Below are 17085 nucleotides of genomic sequence, written 5' to 3'. Positions count from 1 at the left end.
CTGGTGGATTAATCAGTCTGTGTGGCGGTAATCAGAAGTCTGACTGAAACTAAAACTCTCACTTCCATAGCCTTGACATTTCCCTGATGCCCTGTGATAAATGTGTTTAACAAAATATCACCCACATGAATCCACAGTCATTCTCTCTCCGATCCCACATGGTTTTTGCTGTCTTCACTTATTCTGCTCACCTTTCAACACATGGTCCAGAGCAAACTTGAGATTCACTTGCCTGATTGGTCCATGTTTTTTCAAAGATTAAGTAGGAAAATCGCTCAGGCGAAGTTATCTTGCGTACCTGTTGTCCCTGTTCCTCTGGGAGAAGCAACCAACAGATAAACCATCTGGAGATGTCGGGTTACCCAAGGTGTTCTGTGGTTAGGCCCTGTGAAAAGTTAGTTGGAATCAGGGGAGGTTCTGTGGATCAAATAAAAGAGGGAGAAAGATAGAGAGAGAGAAAGAGAAAGTCGTAGATAGAGAGGAAGTAGAAAGGAAGAGAGAGATAGATAGATAGATAGAGAGAGAGAAACAGAATGAACAGAACTCACATTAAACCATTTAATGAACCAAACTAAAGTTATTACATGAACAACATTTTGATCAAAAAACGACTTTGGAAGATCTTATCTCATATATGCTTGTGTTCTTGGATTTTTGTATTAGATGAGAGAGAGAGAGAAAGAGAGAGAGAGGCAGAGAGGGAGAGATAGAGGGAGGGAGGGAGAGAGGGAGGGAGAGGGAGAGAGAGAGGGGGGAGAGAGAGAGGGGGAGAGAGGGAGAGAGAGAGGGGGGAGAGAGAGGGAGGGGGGGGAGAGGGAGAGAGAGAGAGAGAGAGACCTGAACATGTCATCTTCTTTTATCTTTCAGATTTTATAACTACTGCGGATGGTGTCCTTTTGACCTGTGAAGAAGAATTGAGCTCTTCTGATGGTCAAGAAATAAATAAACTTTCAATAACATTATCTGATTCTACCTCAGGGAATTACAGCTGTGATAATGAATTTGTCTATGTCTACGTCAGCAGTAAGTTTTGCTGAGAGTGCCAGTCCAGAAGTGTTGAGATTAGGTAAAATGGACCAGGCATAAAATAAGTTCTATGTTCCCTTTTCCCAACACCACATATGTGTTCCTAATGTAACCAAACACCTATATGAGACCAAGGCATAAGAAACTACATTCTTATTTCAAATATATATTTTATTCATAAAAAATTTAGATCATATAATACCAAACATTCAAGTCAATACTTTCATTGCAAGGTATTATTCAAATTACTTTATGTTAACGTAATATCTGTTATCATTTATCTTCAACCCCTGAGCAAACAGTTCACTGGGTTTAAACATGGATTCAATTTGCTCAGTGCACAATGGGAGGAGAGTCTTTGAAGTAGCTGCTCCAAGCTTTAGTGTGTCATAGACCATTGAATGTGCCATTTTGCAGCACTTGGTCATGGACAATGCCTTGCTCTGGAAAACCACTGAGCTTTATATATCTTTCACCAAGTTGATGGTCCTCCAGCAGCAGTTGATATTTGTCTCCGTGTGTGTACCTGGGAACATCCTGTACAGCGCAGAATCCTATGGTATGCAGCTGTTGAGAATGAACTCAGCATCTACCCCTGCACTTTTTCCCAGACCTTTCTGGCCAATCCACATTCTAGAAGGAGATAGATGACAAACTCATTTCTAGTGCAGACGTTCTGAGTGTAGGTGAGGTGTCACCAATACTCTGAAAGTACGTGAAAGATCTGACATGGAGGGAACTTCTCACCATTGGCCAAACAAGGTGTTAGTGCTTGCTTGGATTTATTATGCCTCCTTACTAAACCTCAGGATATGAAAAAGTGTTTAGCAGCAGCGACAATTTACATTTATAAATTAATTTTAAAAGAGTGCTTACCTACTGTATATTTGTGTCATGGAGAAATAGAATCACGGAATGAAAAGTACTGAATGAGGTCATTTGGCTCATGATGCTCTGTTGTTCCTTTAATTAAGATATCCAGTCAGTTCCATTCCTATCCACTTTCTCCACAACACTTCATAGTTTTTCCCTACATTTACCACTCTTAAACTGGTAAACTGTCCCAAGGCATTTCTCAGGAATGTTATCAAAGATAATTTGACACCAAGTCATATAATGCAATAGGTAAGCAAAATCTTTGTCAAAGAGGTGGGTTTTAAGGAGCTACTTTAAGAGAGTGAGAATGGATAGAGAGAGATGGTTGAAGGAATGAATTCCAAAGCTCACAACCTTGGCAGCCGAAGGCATGGACATCTGTTAAAGGAGGGAATGCACAAGAGGGGAGAATGGGCAGAACACAATGTTCTCACACAATTGAAGAGCTGGAGGAAACTGCAGAAATAGGAAGGGTCAAACCTCCCTATCTCTCAATCCCTGTGAATTGGAGAGGGAATGACGATGGAGCCAAAGTAGTCTAATGGGGTTGAGAAGTTGACATGACATGTCTTTGAGTCACACGTCCATTTCCAAGGACTATCACATACCTTCAGTTAACATATCAGTGTTGCATTGTTGGTGAAAGTTCCTTACAGATGAGATATTAAACTCAGATCCAGTCTACACAGATGGGTACAGAAGATCCCATAATTTTATTGGAAGAAGAACACAGTTCTCCCCAATGTTCTTGACATGATTGATAGCTCTTCCAACATTATTAACATAAATTTATCTGGTTCTTGATATGTATGGGTTTAGTCATATTTCAGTGATTTCCCTTCAGAAGTACTTCAATGGTTGTAAGGGTCTTTTCGGCATCATGATTATCAAAGGAGTTATGGAAATGCAAGCTTTTATTTCCTTCTGGCCTCATGGCAACCAGAGAACATCACATGTGGGAATGAGTTATGCATGCAATGACCCATCTGAGCAATGAACCATTTGAGAATGACATGTCTGGAAATGACCTACCTGGTCAACAACCCAGCTGAACAATGTTCCCCCACCCCAGCCAATGATTAACCTGGCCACTGACCCACCTGGACAACTACCACCTGGCTAATGACCCACCTGGACAATGCCCCACTTGGACAAATACCACCTGGCCCATGACCCACCTGGACAACTACCACCTGGCCAATGACCCAACCTGACAATGACCCACCTGGACAATGAGTCACTTGAGAATGATGTGTAAAAACTGGAGAAGTAGAGACAGAAGCCTCTATAAAGTAAATCAAAGTAAGTTGAGTTTGTTGTCATATAGACAAGTACATGTGTGCACAGGTGCAATGAAAAACTTACTTGCAGCAGCATCATAGGCACATAGCATCAGATAAGCAACATTCACAAGAAAAACATAATTTAAAATAAATTATACACAATTTTTACAAGAGAACACAATTAGAACAGATAAAATAAAGTCCATTGTAGTGCAAAGTGGTCATAGTGGTCATGGTGATGTTATAATGAGGAAGTGATTAGGGTTGTGCAGGTTGCTTCAGGAACAAGTGGGTCACCTGTTGTCAAAGCAAATAACAGAGATGGGTAGTGTGGACAACATCAACTTATTATTTTATTCATAATTGACAAGGCTCATCCCGAGATGCCCTTTGAGAAGCTAACAGTGAGCTGTCTTCTTGAACCATTGTCATCTATGGGGTGAAGACACTTCCATTTTTACACAGGGAGTTCCAGTATTTTGATTCAGTGATAATGAAAGAGTGATGATATTTAACTAAGTCAGGCTGTTGTGCAGCTTGGAAGTGGGAGGTGGTGCTGTTCCCATGTGCCTCCTTTCAGAGTTTTATAACCGTGTATCACCCCACAAAAGTGACAATAGTGCTATGGTTCAAAAAAATTGTTAACCTGCATTGCCTTCTGACTGCCCCAACTCACTGCCAGCCAATAGAGTCAGGATGGTTATAAAAGTCTTTTATTTTTCAAAAATAAACTTTATTCATAATAATAAATATATATGCAAAAGAATAAACACAGTGCAAAACCTTTTGCATTCTTAGTGTCATATGTATTGACAACACAGGCTCATAGCATGAAACTGAATAATGCAATTGAAATTGGAGACCACTTGCTGAGAAGCCACATGATACTGCAGTGTGGTTCACAAGGGCAGGCTTCTATGGCTTGTGCTGAGTTATATTGTTGGTCCAATTAAGTTTGGGTTTTACTCTGTCTCCAGCCTCTGCTGTTTCCTGCCTGGGATTACTTAATGGGAAAACTCCACCGAGTGATGCCTCCCAGATTATGTAAACTTCTCCAGTCCAATGAGCCTTTGAGATCTCTGTACTCCAACTCTACCCTCTTGTGCATCCCCATTTATCATGATTCCACTGTTGCCAGCCATGCCTTCAGCTGCCTTGGCCCTAAAGCCTGGGAATTCTCTCTCTTCTCTATGCTTTTCCTTATGAGGCTCCTTTAAGCTTTACTCAAGTAAATTGGTGACATATCCTAATATTTTATTCATGGAAGGTAAAGATTCAAATGGAAATAGTATTGCAAAGAAGAGCAGATCTTCTTCATGTGGTGCCTCTTGGAAGTGGCAATGAATTAATCACCAAAACAACAGCAAAGTACTGCAGGTGTGTGAAATCTGAAACACAGTCAGATCACTGCAAATAAAGTGTTGGAGATACTCAGCAAGTCATCAGTTGAGAGTGGTGTAAACTTAATTCTTCGGGTCAGCGACCATTCTGATGAAATTTTTACCCTATTTCTCCCTGTAGTAATACTGCCTGAACTGCTGTGCATTTCCAGCATTTTCAGTTTTTATTTTTAATCAGGCATTAACACAATGGGCCGAAGAGTATAAATTGCTATGAGCTCTGGTTTCCCATCTGTACCATTTTGTCTTTGTATCTCTTTATGTGTCTGAGTGTCGATTTCTGCTTCTGTGAAATGCTTTGGATTCTTATAACCTTAAAGGTGGAATTTTAAAGCAAGTTGAATGGATTTTTTTCTTTTTGTGTTGCATAATCTAAATTTTCTTTCTGTTTTCTTTTTTTATCACAGCACGCAAGAATTCTATGACTCTGGATACTGGAGGAATCTGTGGTTTGATCGTTGCAAGTGTTACCTCCACCATCTTCATTGGCCTTGCTGTTTATTCTCTATCAGCCCAGAACAAATCCAGAACTTACCAAGGTGAGAAGTATTAATGACCTGTCAATGATTCTATCACAGCTATTTTCTTAAAACGCCATTCCTAAAGCTCCAGCATGGGGTCCTGACTTCCTAAAGACAGGTGCCTTCTCTGTTCTGGGCCTTCCTGTTACATCCCCATCTGTGATCTAGATGCTTATCTGTTATCTGTTCAACATGGAATGGCATCATAAGCCAGTCCTGATGGTGAAATTCAAACAAGGTGCTGGAGAAACTCCACGGGACAGGCAGCATCTGTGAATGGAAATGGAGAGTCGACGTTTCAGGTTGAGACCCTTCATCTGGACTTCATGGGCCAAAACGTCAACTGTCCATTTCCCTCCACAGGTGCTGCCTGACCTGTTGAATTCCTCCAGCATCTTGTGTGTTGCTCCAGATTCCAGCATCTGCAGTTTCTTGTGTCTCTGTTGGTGAGATTGTCTGGTCTCCATACATGACTGACCAGGAACTTAATGAAGAGCCTTCATGACTGTATCAGCCAGTGGCAAAACTAGGGCCCGTGTGTATAATGCAATCATTAATAAGTGCAGTAGTGAATTCAGGAGAAGTTTAACCTTCAGGTGGTACGCGTTTGAAACTTGCTACTGCATGGAGTGATTGAGGCAATAAGCATAAGTGCTTGTAAGGGGATACTAGATCTGTGCAGGAAGAAGAAAAGAATAGATGGAAATGTTGATAGGGTCAGATGATGAGCAACGGGAGGAGGTTTGTGTGACATATTATTTTGCTGCTATCATTGTGCAGAGGAAGGACATTTGGCCCACTGTGCCTGCGTCACTTTTTAAAAGAACCCTCCAAATAGACCTACACCCCTACACTACCACAAAGCTCTGTGCTTTCCTTTCCTTTCTAGTATACATGCAGTCACTTTACTGCTGAATCTGCTCATGCCACTCTTTCAAGCAATGTTTTCCAGATCATAACGATAACCTGTGTCTGAGAATTCTTCAATCTGTGTCGTCTTGTTACCATTGGAAACGCTTTCTCCTTTTTGACTCCGTCAAACCCTATAGTATTTTGCATTTCTTCATTACACTTCTCCTTTACTCTCATTGATCAGAAGAAAACAATTCCAGTTTTTCTTGTCTCTTCACATGATTGAAGTTCCCCACTATTGGTATCATTCTAGTAAAACTTCGGTCCCTCTCCAAAACCTTGGCATCTTCCCAAATGGTAGTATCTAGAATTTATACACAGTGCTCTTTCTGGTTTGTTTAGTTACAACATCCTTGTTCTATTTATTTATGATGCTGAGGATCCCATTTGCTTTTAACATCTATGTACTCTTGCTTTGTACAGCTTCTGACAGACACCCGCTGATGCGCAATGATGCCAATGAAGCCGTGTATTCGGTAAGTGTCTCATGCAACACACACATTCAATGCAGCAATCCGAAGTGCAGAACAAATGAAAACATTAAATGTTCCATTCGACATTTACAACCTCTGAGCTCTGAATCCAGCTGTAGTCAAAGCACTTCACTTACTTTCGATTACATGGCATTAAGAGCATTATGACTTGATCCAGTGACCCAGAGTTCATGGAATCCTTATTGTTCACCTCAACATGCCAGTGGGCCTGAATTAGTTGCGTCATCCAGAGAACAACGTCTCCAGAAATACAACATCTCAGAACCGGTCTGGATTAATTCCCTCAAGTTTGAACCATCTGCAAGTAATTGAGGATGAAACCCAATGACTCAAGCCAAACAGTGCTCCCAGGGACAGGTTGGAGGTAGTTTGTGTCCCCTGAGAACTTTCATAATCCTAGAGAAATTAAGGCCCTAACACTTAACAATCCAATTGTGATTTCAGTAACTGCCCTCCAGTTAAGTGCCCTTAGGGACATTTCACCACCTGTGAAATGAGAGGAAGACTCCACACTGCAACAAAGCAGCAGTGCTAGCCTGCACCCAGCTATACACTGGCTCTTCCTCGACTCAAGTTCTTATCAAGTTTATGAAAAAAACTGAATAGACTGCAATGATAAGGAAAGATTGTAATAAATATTACAGCATTGAAATAAATAGGAATTCATGGTGCTAATAGAAATTGACATTTCAGTGGATCATCAATGTTTCTGTTTTTTTAGCATCTCAGCCATGAAGGGAAATCCACCTACAGCGAGCTCGGCAAAAAGCGATTCAGATGAGTGACTGAGCAGCTTCCCAAGAAACTTCTGGAAAACCAGCTTCTCTCCCTTTGCTGAAACATTTGGGATCCCAGAAAACAAAAGAATTGACCTTACTTACTACTTTACTATGGAAATTCAGTGCTTTAGTGTTTACATTGCTTTAGATCAGGGAATTGTAACTTTAAAGTAGAAAGAGCAACAAACTATTCTTAAATAGATGTATCTTAACTCCTATAGTTCTTTTTAGTTCTTCTTCCAATTTTAGTCCATGTCTGGCCTACTCCCAGAGTATAAAGTGATTCCTTTCGAGGATTACTAACTTCTTCTCTCAGAGGAAGCAGTGTTATGGGCTGCCTTGGGCACCTCCATTGAAGCATTTGTCCTGGTGTGTACGGATGCAGAAGTTTAAATAATAGAGTGAAAGTACCAATGAGTTGCACAGTCCTCCATTGACATGGAACTTCCTCTGCTTACGACTTTTGGCTTTTAAAAATAAACAGATTGATGGGTTACTATGAAATATTCTGTTGTTTAACAGTTGAACTTGATCTTCATAAAATGGTGATGTTTGATTATTATCAATCAATTGATATTTTCAAGGGCATTTTGTAAGTTTGTTTCATAAAAAAATTACAACAAATTTGGTTAGACTATTGCAAATTTAAGAAGCAGCATTTACATCACTTGTCTCTGCCCCTTGGGTTATCACACCTAATGAGGAATGTCTGATGTGTAGGAAGGGTAGCAGCAAATTTGCACACAATGAGCCCATCCAACACTCACTTCTTTCACATGAGACCACAAAGAGAAGGAAGGCTCCAGTCCATATCAGTGTCCCCCGATCTGAAGTTAAAAGGTTCGGCTTCCTCTTGATTGCCTCAGATTTTCGCTTGGTTCTCAACTACAAAACATTATGTTTCTACCACAGTGAATACTAAAATTTTGCTCTGAAAATGCTAAACAGGAAGTGAAAAATATGTTTTTTCAGATAATTGGATTAACGTTAACCACAATGTCAATAATTTCATTGCTACTGCAAAATATATTCTTCTAAATAGATTACCTTCGGCTAAGAAAAGATTTCTTTCTCTGTGAGTTGCCAAGGATTAACCTTTCCCAGCATATGTTGAATACATCAGCATTTTAACCTAGCTTCTCCTACAGCCCCCTTTCCCACCATTCCATGTTATGGCTGCAAGATCTTGCCTTAGTTATGTGTCTTTACATGTGGTCTCTCAGAGCAACACTGGGGGGTGAGGCTGGATTATGTGCTCAAGTGTTTTGAGGTGGGTCTTCACCTTAGACTGGTAACTTCACGAGCTTCAGATCCTAAGTTGAGAGCTTGACCATTTATCCATGCGTCACATTCTACAAATGCTGCACAAATTGCTGTTCTAAACAACTCCAGCAACTCAGAAGCACCACTCCACATTTCGTATAAACTGTTGTTATGTGGGTAACCGCTAAAGCTGTTTTTGTGCTCAGCAAACTTCTAAACTGTACTCTATCCGTATCGTCAGAGCTTGACTTTAGTTTAGCAGCGATTCAAAGCCTGCTCTGTAAGTGGAGCCAAAATCGAAACAGTTGCAGGTTGCAGGTTTGGATAGAATCTGGAGCAAACTATTCAGTCACCTCTGGATGTCCTTCCAGACAGCCCAATCAAGTCATCATGACCTTTCAAGAAAAAGCAATGATGCAGACTGCAGACAGTACTCCAGGTCAACACATTGCAACTTATATTTACGTTACATGATATTGTGGGTATACCCACACCTCAAGGACTGCAGCAGTTCATGAAGGCAGCTCACCACCACCTTCTCAAGGGCAACTAGGGATGGGCAATTAAATGCTGGCTCAGCCTGCAAAGTCCATGTTCCTTGAATGAATTGTAAAAATCCCTTTAATACAGAGGAAAATCCCACAGACATAATCAAATAAAAAACAGTCACCTAACCATAAAAAGATGTGTTGAGGCAGTCAAGCAGCAGCTAGAACAAAGAATTGATTTTGAAAGGGGATTTTACAGGCCAGAGATAAAGATATAACTGAGGAGGATACAGAACCTCTGCCCCAGTTGACTGAAGACCCAGCAACCAATGAAAGTGTGAGGAGGTGAAATGGGCCAGAGCTGGATGAACACATGGATATTGGACGTCTGTAGCTTAATGAAGGGATTGAGGTGCCTGTATACACAGAAAGATTTCAAATGGAAGATTAGAATCATTTTGGGATCATGCACTGTAATTCAAAGAGAGCCACTGTGGTAGGGGTGATGAGTGAATAAGGCTTGATTCCAGTTAAGGTGTGAGCAGCAGAGGTTGGACCTTGGGAAATTGACCTAAGACCATTGGAAAAGTCATGCTTGGAGTTCACAATGGCACAGACAAGGCGTTCAGCTGCTGGTGAGCTGAGATGGGGTCTAAAGCAAGTGATATTAGTGGAAAACTTGGTAATGACTCAGAAATGTGATTGGAAACTCAACTCAAGGTCAAATTGAGTATGAATTTGCATGGTGCATTTTGGGAGGTCAAATGCAAGAGGAAAGTATACAGTAAATGGCAGGACCCTTAGGAACATTGATGTACAGAGGGATCTCAAGGTGTAAGTCCATAGCTCCCTGAGATTGACAATACAGGTGGACAGGTTGAAAAAAAAGCATACAGCATGCTTGCCTTCATTGGTTGGTGTATAAAAGTTGGCAAATCATGTTGCAGCTGTATAAAACTTTGGTTAGGCCACATTTGGAGTACTTTGTGCAGTCCTGAGAGAATGTGGAAGCTTTGGAGAAGGTGCAAAAGAGGTTCACCAGGATGTTGCTGGGATTGGAGAGTATTAGCTATAAGGAGAGGTTGGGCAAACATGGATTATTTTCTCTGGAGCTTCAGAGGCTGAGGGGCCATCTGGTAGAAGTACATAAAATTATGAGAGGTGTAGATGGGGTAGATGGCCAGAGTCTTTTTCCCAGGATGGAAATGCCAAATACTAGTGGGCACAGGTTTAAGGTGAGAGGGGGAAAGTTTAAAGTTTAAATTTACCAGGCAAGTTTTTTTACACAGAGAGTGCTAGATGCCTGGAACACGCTACTGGGGGAAGTGGTAGAAGACAGAATAGCAACGTTTAGGAATAATTTAGACAAACACATGAACAGGCAGGGAATAGAGGGGCATGGGCCACATGCAGGCAGTTGGGATTAGTTTAGATTGTCACCATGGTCAGCGCAGAGATGGTGGGCTGAAGGGCCTGTTCTGCGTTCCATGTTCTAATAGTTTGGTACTGTGATAAGGCTATTGAACAGTTCCCTTATACAATGATATGGACTATGACCTCACGATCTACCTGTTGTGACCTCGCACCTTATTGCACTGCACTTTCTCTGTAGCTATGACACTTTACTCTGTACTGTTATTGTTTTTTACCTGTACTACATCAATGCACTCTGTACTGACTCAATGTAACTGCACTGTGTAATGAATTGACCTGTATGATCGGTTTGTAAGACAAGCTTTTCACTGTACCTCAGTACAAGTGACAATAAAAAACCAATACCAATACCAATTATACAGAGGGAGGAAGAGAATCGGTAGATTAAGGATAAGAGTTTGAGTGGATACTAAAAACAATGGTCTTCCCAATATTTAATTAGAACAAATTTCTGTGCCAGAAGTCAAATGTAGTGTGGCAGATCGGAGAGAGTGGTACTGTGTTAGAGCTGTGTGTCATTGACACGCATATGTTAATGTTGGTTTACAGGGGAGGAGGACAGTATCTGAGGAGAAACCATCTACACTCTCTGGTATCACAGAGTCCAGGAATGGAAGTTGGGTGGTCAGCAATTAATAAAATAAAAAAATAAAAGAAGCAGGCCACACAGCCCCTTGATCCTGCTCTAAGGTTTAAAACAATCACAGAAGATCCTCTACCTCGTTGACTTTCCATCCAACCCCTTGATTCCTTCAATATCCAACGATCTAGTAGTCCAGTCTTCATAGTAGTGACTGTGTCCTCTTGGGGTAATTCCGAAGATTCACAATCCTGTAAGTGAAGCCAGTTTTCACATAGTTTCAAATTGGCCAACAATTTATTTACCTGAGATTATCACCTTCCTACCAAGCAAACAGTCTCCCTCCATTTACCCTGTCAAGTCCAGTAAAAATGTTATATCTTCCCGTGAGATCCCCTTTCATTCTTCTAGTGAATGAAGACCCATCCTGCTCATCCTAAGAAATCAATCCAGTGAGCCTGTGTTGCGCCCACTTTAAGTCAAGTCATCCCTTCCTTAGGTTAGGAAAGCAAAAATGCACACTGCAGTTTGGAGCAAACTGAGTAAAGGGAACATGAGGTGGTCTCATGTGATGAGCTTGGAGAGGATTCTGGGTGTGAAGTTCGGTGGGAAGCTCAGAAAGGTGAGTTCAGGACTTGGATCAGGCAATAAAGTACAGGAGATCTGGGCGGTTGCCAAGGAAGGAAGGAAGCGGCAGAGACAGGTGAAGAGGATGCCTCAACCCTGGGGGCAAAGATACGCACGAGTTGCCCCCACCCATGCTTTGGAGCTGAGGCTGAAGAGGGCAAGGAGATTGGCAAAAACAACCCAGGGTTTGCCGGATTATTAAAAACATAAACCTCGTTTAGGATAATGGAATTATTTTTCTGGTCTATTACTGGATCTCAGTCACTTCTCAATAACAGAACAAATGATGTCACTCCTGACATTTAGAAGCATTATTTAAAAACATCAGCAATAATGACCTTTGGCCCTTTCAGTGATGGCAACCTCCGACCTTAATAGTGAACATAGAACATAGAACAGGAGCATGACCTTTGGCCCACAATATCCGTGCCGACCGTGTCAATCTAACTAATCCCATTTGACCACACGGGGTCTGTATCCCTCTATTCCCTGCCTGTTCTGATGCCCCTGAAACATTACTGTTGTATCTGCTTCCACCACCACCCCAAGCAGCCTGTTCCAGGCACCTCCCACTCTTCGTGTAAAAAACTTGACTGGTAAATCTCCTTTAAGCCTTCCCCCTCTCACCTTTAAGCTGAGCCCTGAACTCACACTTTCCTGACCTTACCACCAAAATAATGGTGATGATCTCTGCATGTACAACTACAGTGAGTATTTCATTGCCTTAGCCACCAGAGGAATTGATTACAATTCCCATTGTGGTAAATCTGATCATTCCTGGATTATTACCAAAGCACAGTCACACCCATGATTCCTGTCCCAGTGAAAGCCCCTTACAGTGCCCAAGCTAAACTCAGCTGCCAGTGAGCAATTACTTACTGAGAGCATTATAAACAGATGCCATCGTGCCCGAGAGCAGGATCTGGAAAATGTGAGCAGACATAACATTTTGCCTTTGAAACGCTGACAGTCTGTGGGCTGTAGATGTTGTTGGGCTGTTTACAAAGTGTCAGAATAAGCAGTTTCCTCAATCAGAGATTTTTCCACAATTGCATTTCATCACCACCCCAGTGACTATCAGGCAAGAGTCACCACTTTAAACAACACTGAGCTTCATTATTTACAGTAACACAGACCACAAACCATATAGCCAGTCACACCAGGGCTCTGTGAATGTCGGTGAGTATGAGTTGTTGGTTAGAGTGAGTGGGTGCCATGGAGGTGTAGGGGAGGGTGAATGTGTGAGTGTGTCAGTGGGTGTGAGTGTGAGTGGGAGAGCAACAGCTGGTAAGCATGTGTGGTATTGGTGGGGGTATCAATGAATGTGTGTGGATGAATGGGAACACACGTATCTGGCTGAGTGTGTGTTGATGAGTGACTCAGTGAGCGTGGCTGGTGGTGCAAGTGTTTGTAAGCACATGTGTATCAGTGAGTGTGTCAGTGAGTGGGAGTGGGAGTGTTGGTGAGGGTGAGGCCCACTGGCATCAGTCCCTGTCAACGATGTCTCTGGACATGCTGAGTCAATGAGTGACATGCATTTCTATAGCACCTTTGAGTGAGGAGTGGGGCCTAATGCTTTTGCCCAGCCCTCGTGGCACTGACTCTCTGTGGTATTCCTGCTGACTGGAGTTGAAGCTGGGTCCAGGAGAGAAGGCTGATGTTCTGAGGAAGAAGATTAGGGCCTAGGGTTGGGGGTCAGGAGGAGACGTCTAGGGTCTAGCAACAAGTTTGAGTTAGTGGCTGGGGGTCAGTCATCACTGAATTCAGGGCCTAGACCAATCAGATGTTTGGAGGTAGAATGGTTGGTGGAGGGATGTCTTGGCTTTAAGAGACTAGAAGATAGAGAGGCCAGGAACAATCAGGGATTGGAGAGGTGGAGGGTTGGAGCCTGATGATTGTTGATGGGGCCAAGAAGATTAAAAGTTGGTTAGGGATTTGCCTTCCAGGGGTCCCAACCCAGCACTGCGTCATCCCAAGTCAGATGACTTTAAGTTCCCCCAAAGTGAGTGTTCCATCATCTCCTGCCTGATAGCTGGCAAAATCAGGTCAAACATTTGAGGAGAATAACTTCAGGAAGCAGCTGGCTGGATCTGCAGGGCGATGCGGGAGAACCAGCAAGTGGCTGTCATGTCTCACTCTAGGTAGAGTCAACTTCAATCACATAATGCTGAAAACAGCATTAACACGTGAACCTCCAGGCCACCAACTTTTCACTCAATTGGGGCTCTGCTGTGCCGATTTTCATCCTGTGACTCCTTCCTCCCCACCTCACCAATCATTAGACACAATTCCAATGACCGTGCGCCAAGATTTATTTCTAGAAAGTATCCTCCTCAAGGAATTGAGGTGTCCGCCTCATTCACTGTTTGCTTCTATCATGCTTGTTACTGCTTGCGTGGCTTTCTACCACGGTGTCTCTGCATGTGAGGCAGCAGAAAACAGTTCCAGAATCAGGTTAACATTCCCAGCCCCAACCAGTCAAACTGACCTTGGAATAAAGGTCAATAATTCATCTCTGTCTCTGTAACTACTACAATGTGAGAAGGGCAGCAACTTCCTGGATTCTTCATACTGTCGAACATGTAAGTATTCAGGTTGCCCAGGTGACATGGGTTTCACATCCAATAGAATTGTAATGGTGGGCTTGGACATCTGCTCCCATCCTGTTCCCTAGATCTCACAATCCGTGTGAAATCCAAGACTTCTGGTAGGCCCCTCCCTGCTCCTGCCCCTTCCCAACTACCCTGAGACAGTGGAATCAGGACAGGACAGAGGTGGAATAGGATGGGGAGGGCAGTGAGGAAGAGTGTATTGAGGTAGAGTGGTGGGGTTGTGGCAGAGTTTGGCAGGGTATGCATTGGGGGTGGTAGTGGGGGAGTTTTGATAGGATGAGGCGGGATGGTGGAGGTGTGGAGGGATCAGGTAGTGAGGGCTCAAGCTTGGACGTGGGCTGGAGTGATAGGGAGGGACAGGGTGCTGGGACAATGGGAGGGAGGGAGAGGAGGCATTGAATGGGGTGAGGATGGGTGGGAGAGGTGGGACCTGGAAAGTAAAATGTGAGGTGGTAGGGTACCTTTGACCCAATAGTAATGGGCCTCCAATTATCCATATTCTTACACTTAATTAGGTCAACTGACCTAGGAGTGAGGACCTTGTGCCTGTTCCTAATATCAGGTGGAGTTCTGTTGACCTGATCCCAAGAGGACTACAGTTAAACTAAAACCATGACGTCTACTATAACAATCTCACCTAAACTACAAGCTGCATGGAGAAGGAAGGAAATGAGAGGAAGTTCCTTGTATTCTATCTGCCCAAAACCTCTCACTTCTGACCGACCAGCAGAGACTGTGGTCAGCACAATGGTCTAATTAACGAGCTCAGTGGTCATTTGCGAGGCCACTGGTTCTCCTCTGGCTCCGATATGCATCTTTGAAGCCGGTGATGTTTGCTAGGTGGGAGGAAGCTTTGTAAATTCCTGCCTTTGCAAAATAATGTCCTCTAGATACTTTAATCTTCCCATACTTGTTAATTTTCTTAGTTGGTTTAGAGAAAAGAATATATCAGAGACACTTCAAATGGGGCCCAAAAACATTTTTACCATGTAAACCTTTATAATTGACAGGCAGAGACTCACAGAAACATAAGGGGTGAATATTTTGGAAAAGTCAACTCCAACATCCTTTGTCAGAGGAAACCAGAGCACAGAAACAGGAACACACTACTTAGGGGAATATGGTCAGGAGTGGCCAGAACTCATGGGGTTCACAGGCAATGGCTCACGAGCACATGTCCTCCCAAATGTCTGGCATAGACCTTCCCAACTCACTGACATAGACCTTCCCAGCTCACTGACATAGACCGTCCCAGTTCACTGACATAGGTCCTCACCTCTCAAAGGCACCTAATAGCTCCTGCAGTAAACAGAGATCATGAATTGCAGCAAAACAGCACAAGGTGAAACCACTTCCGTCTGCCAGAGGGGAGTGATGTGACTGATAGCCTTATTGAGACAACTTGCAAAGCTTCAAGATCAGAAAGTAACATTGTATCAAACCACACCACATCTCAGGGCTGCTCTGAGCAGAAGCAGCAACCCACCCACTTCAAATCAGCAGAGCAGCTCACCATCTTGGAAAAACAATTAACCCTTTGATAACTCAGCATTCAATTTACAAAGTAAGAAACTAATTTGATAAATCATTATTAAGCCCACAGTGCTCTTTAATGGAGAGTGTAGAGGGAACTTTTACTCTCCATCTGATCTATTCTAGCCCTACCTGGGGAGTGTTTAATGGGGCAGAGGAGTGAGCTTTAGTTCAGTCTAACCTGTGCTAAACATGCCCTGGGATTAGTAAATGGGGCTCTGTATGGAATACATTTAACCCAGTGTGTTTTTTATTTTAAAACTAAACTTTATTCATCATGAAAAATATATACAAAACAAGAGCAGTGCAAAGCTCTTTACATACTTAGTGTCGTTTAGTCAATGCATTAGGTGTTGCTGGTTCTATACATAGCAATGTTAGCATATCTTTTTTGTACTTAGCACCTTTGTCACTCATGTGGCTCCAGGGGAGAGAAGGCCTTCTGTTGTTTGGGGGGCTTCTAACCCAGCACGTTGCAGTGACTTTCATGATACATTCAGTCATTGGACTAAGGAACAACCTGCATCCCTGGGCAATAAATCTCTTTACAGTGAATAGAACAAGATTAAACAAAACAAGCTTTCCCCTCCCCCATTCCTTGTCACATTCAGTCAAGGTTGCACTGCGTGCAAACCCGGTGCACGATCAAACCTTTTAGCCTTTTCTCAGTTATTATAGCATTAGTCCAATTCCCAGTCAAAGGTTCAGCCTGTCGAATGCAGAGGTCACTGATTTATCAATGTTCAGGAATAGTAAGGATCCAAGTGAGTTGGAGCAATTGCAATCCCAGATGAAGTCAGTACAAAGTTATTTGGAAACTGAGAAACATCAAAGTAGACAACGATTTTAAACCGCAGTCTTGACTTTCAATCTGTGTTAGGGTTACACAAACAATGGAGGCTATCCAAAAGAGATTCATTAGTCTAATTCCTGGGATGAGAGGGTTGTCCAAGCTAAGGAAATGGGATCTATAATCATTGGAACTTGGAAGAATGTGGGATGATCTAGAGAGACATGAGAAGGTGGAGGTTGAGACATTTCCACGATTGGGTGAATCTCATACAAGGGGAGATTGTTACAAGGGACTTCTTCTCACAAAGGGTTCTAACTCTCTGGAATTCTCTTCCCTGGAAGGTTGTGCAAGCTCAGTCACTGAGGTATTTAAAGAGGAAGCTGATAACCTTTTGAAAGACTGGAGAATTGAGGGCTATGGGGAACTGGATAAGGCCTTGGGCAGATCTACCATGATCATATTGA

This window comes from Pristis pectinata, chromosome 27 (genome assembly GCF_009764475.1).
Source record: "Pristis pectinata isolate sPriPec2 chromosome 27, sPriPec2.1.pri, whole genome shotgun sequence".
NCBI classification, from domain to species: domain Eukaryota; kingdom Metazoa; phylum Chordata; class Chondrichthyes; order Rhinopristiformes; family Pristidae; genus Pristis; species Pristis pectinata.
The sequence above is the reverse complement of the archived record's forward strand: the minus strand, read 5'-3'. Positions refer to the sequence as shown.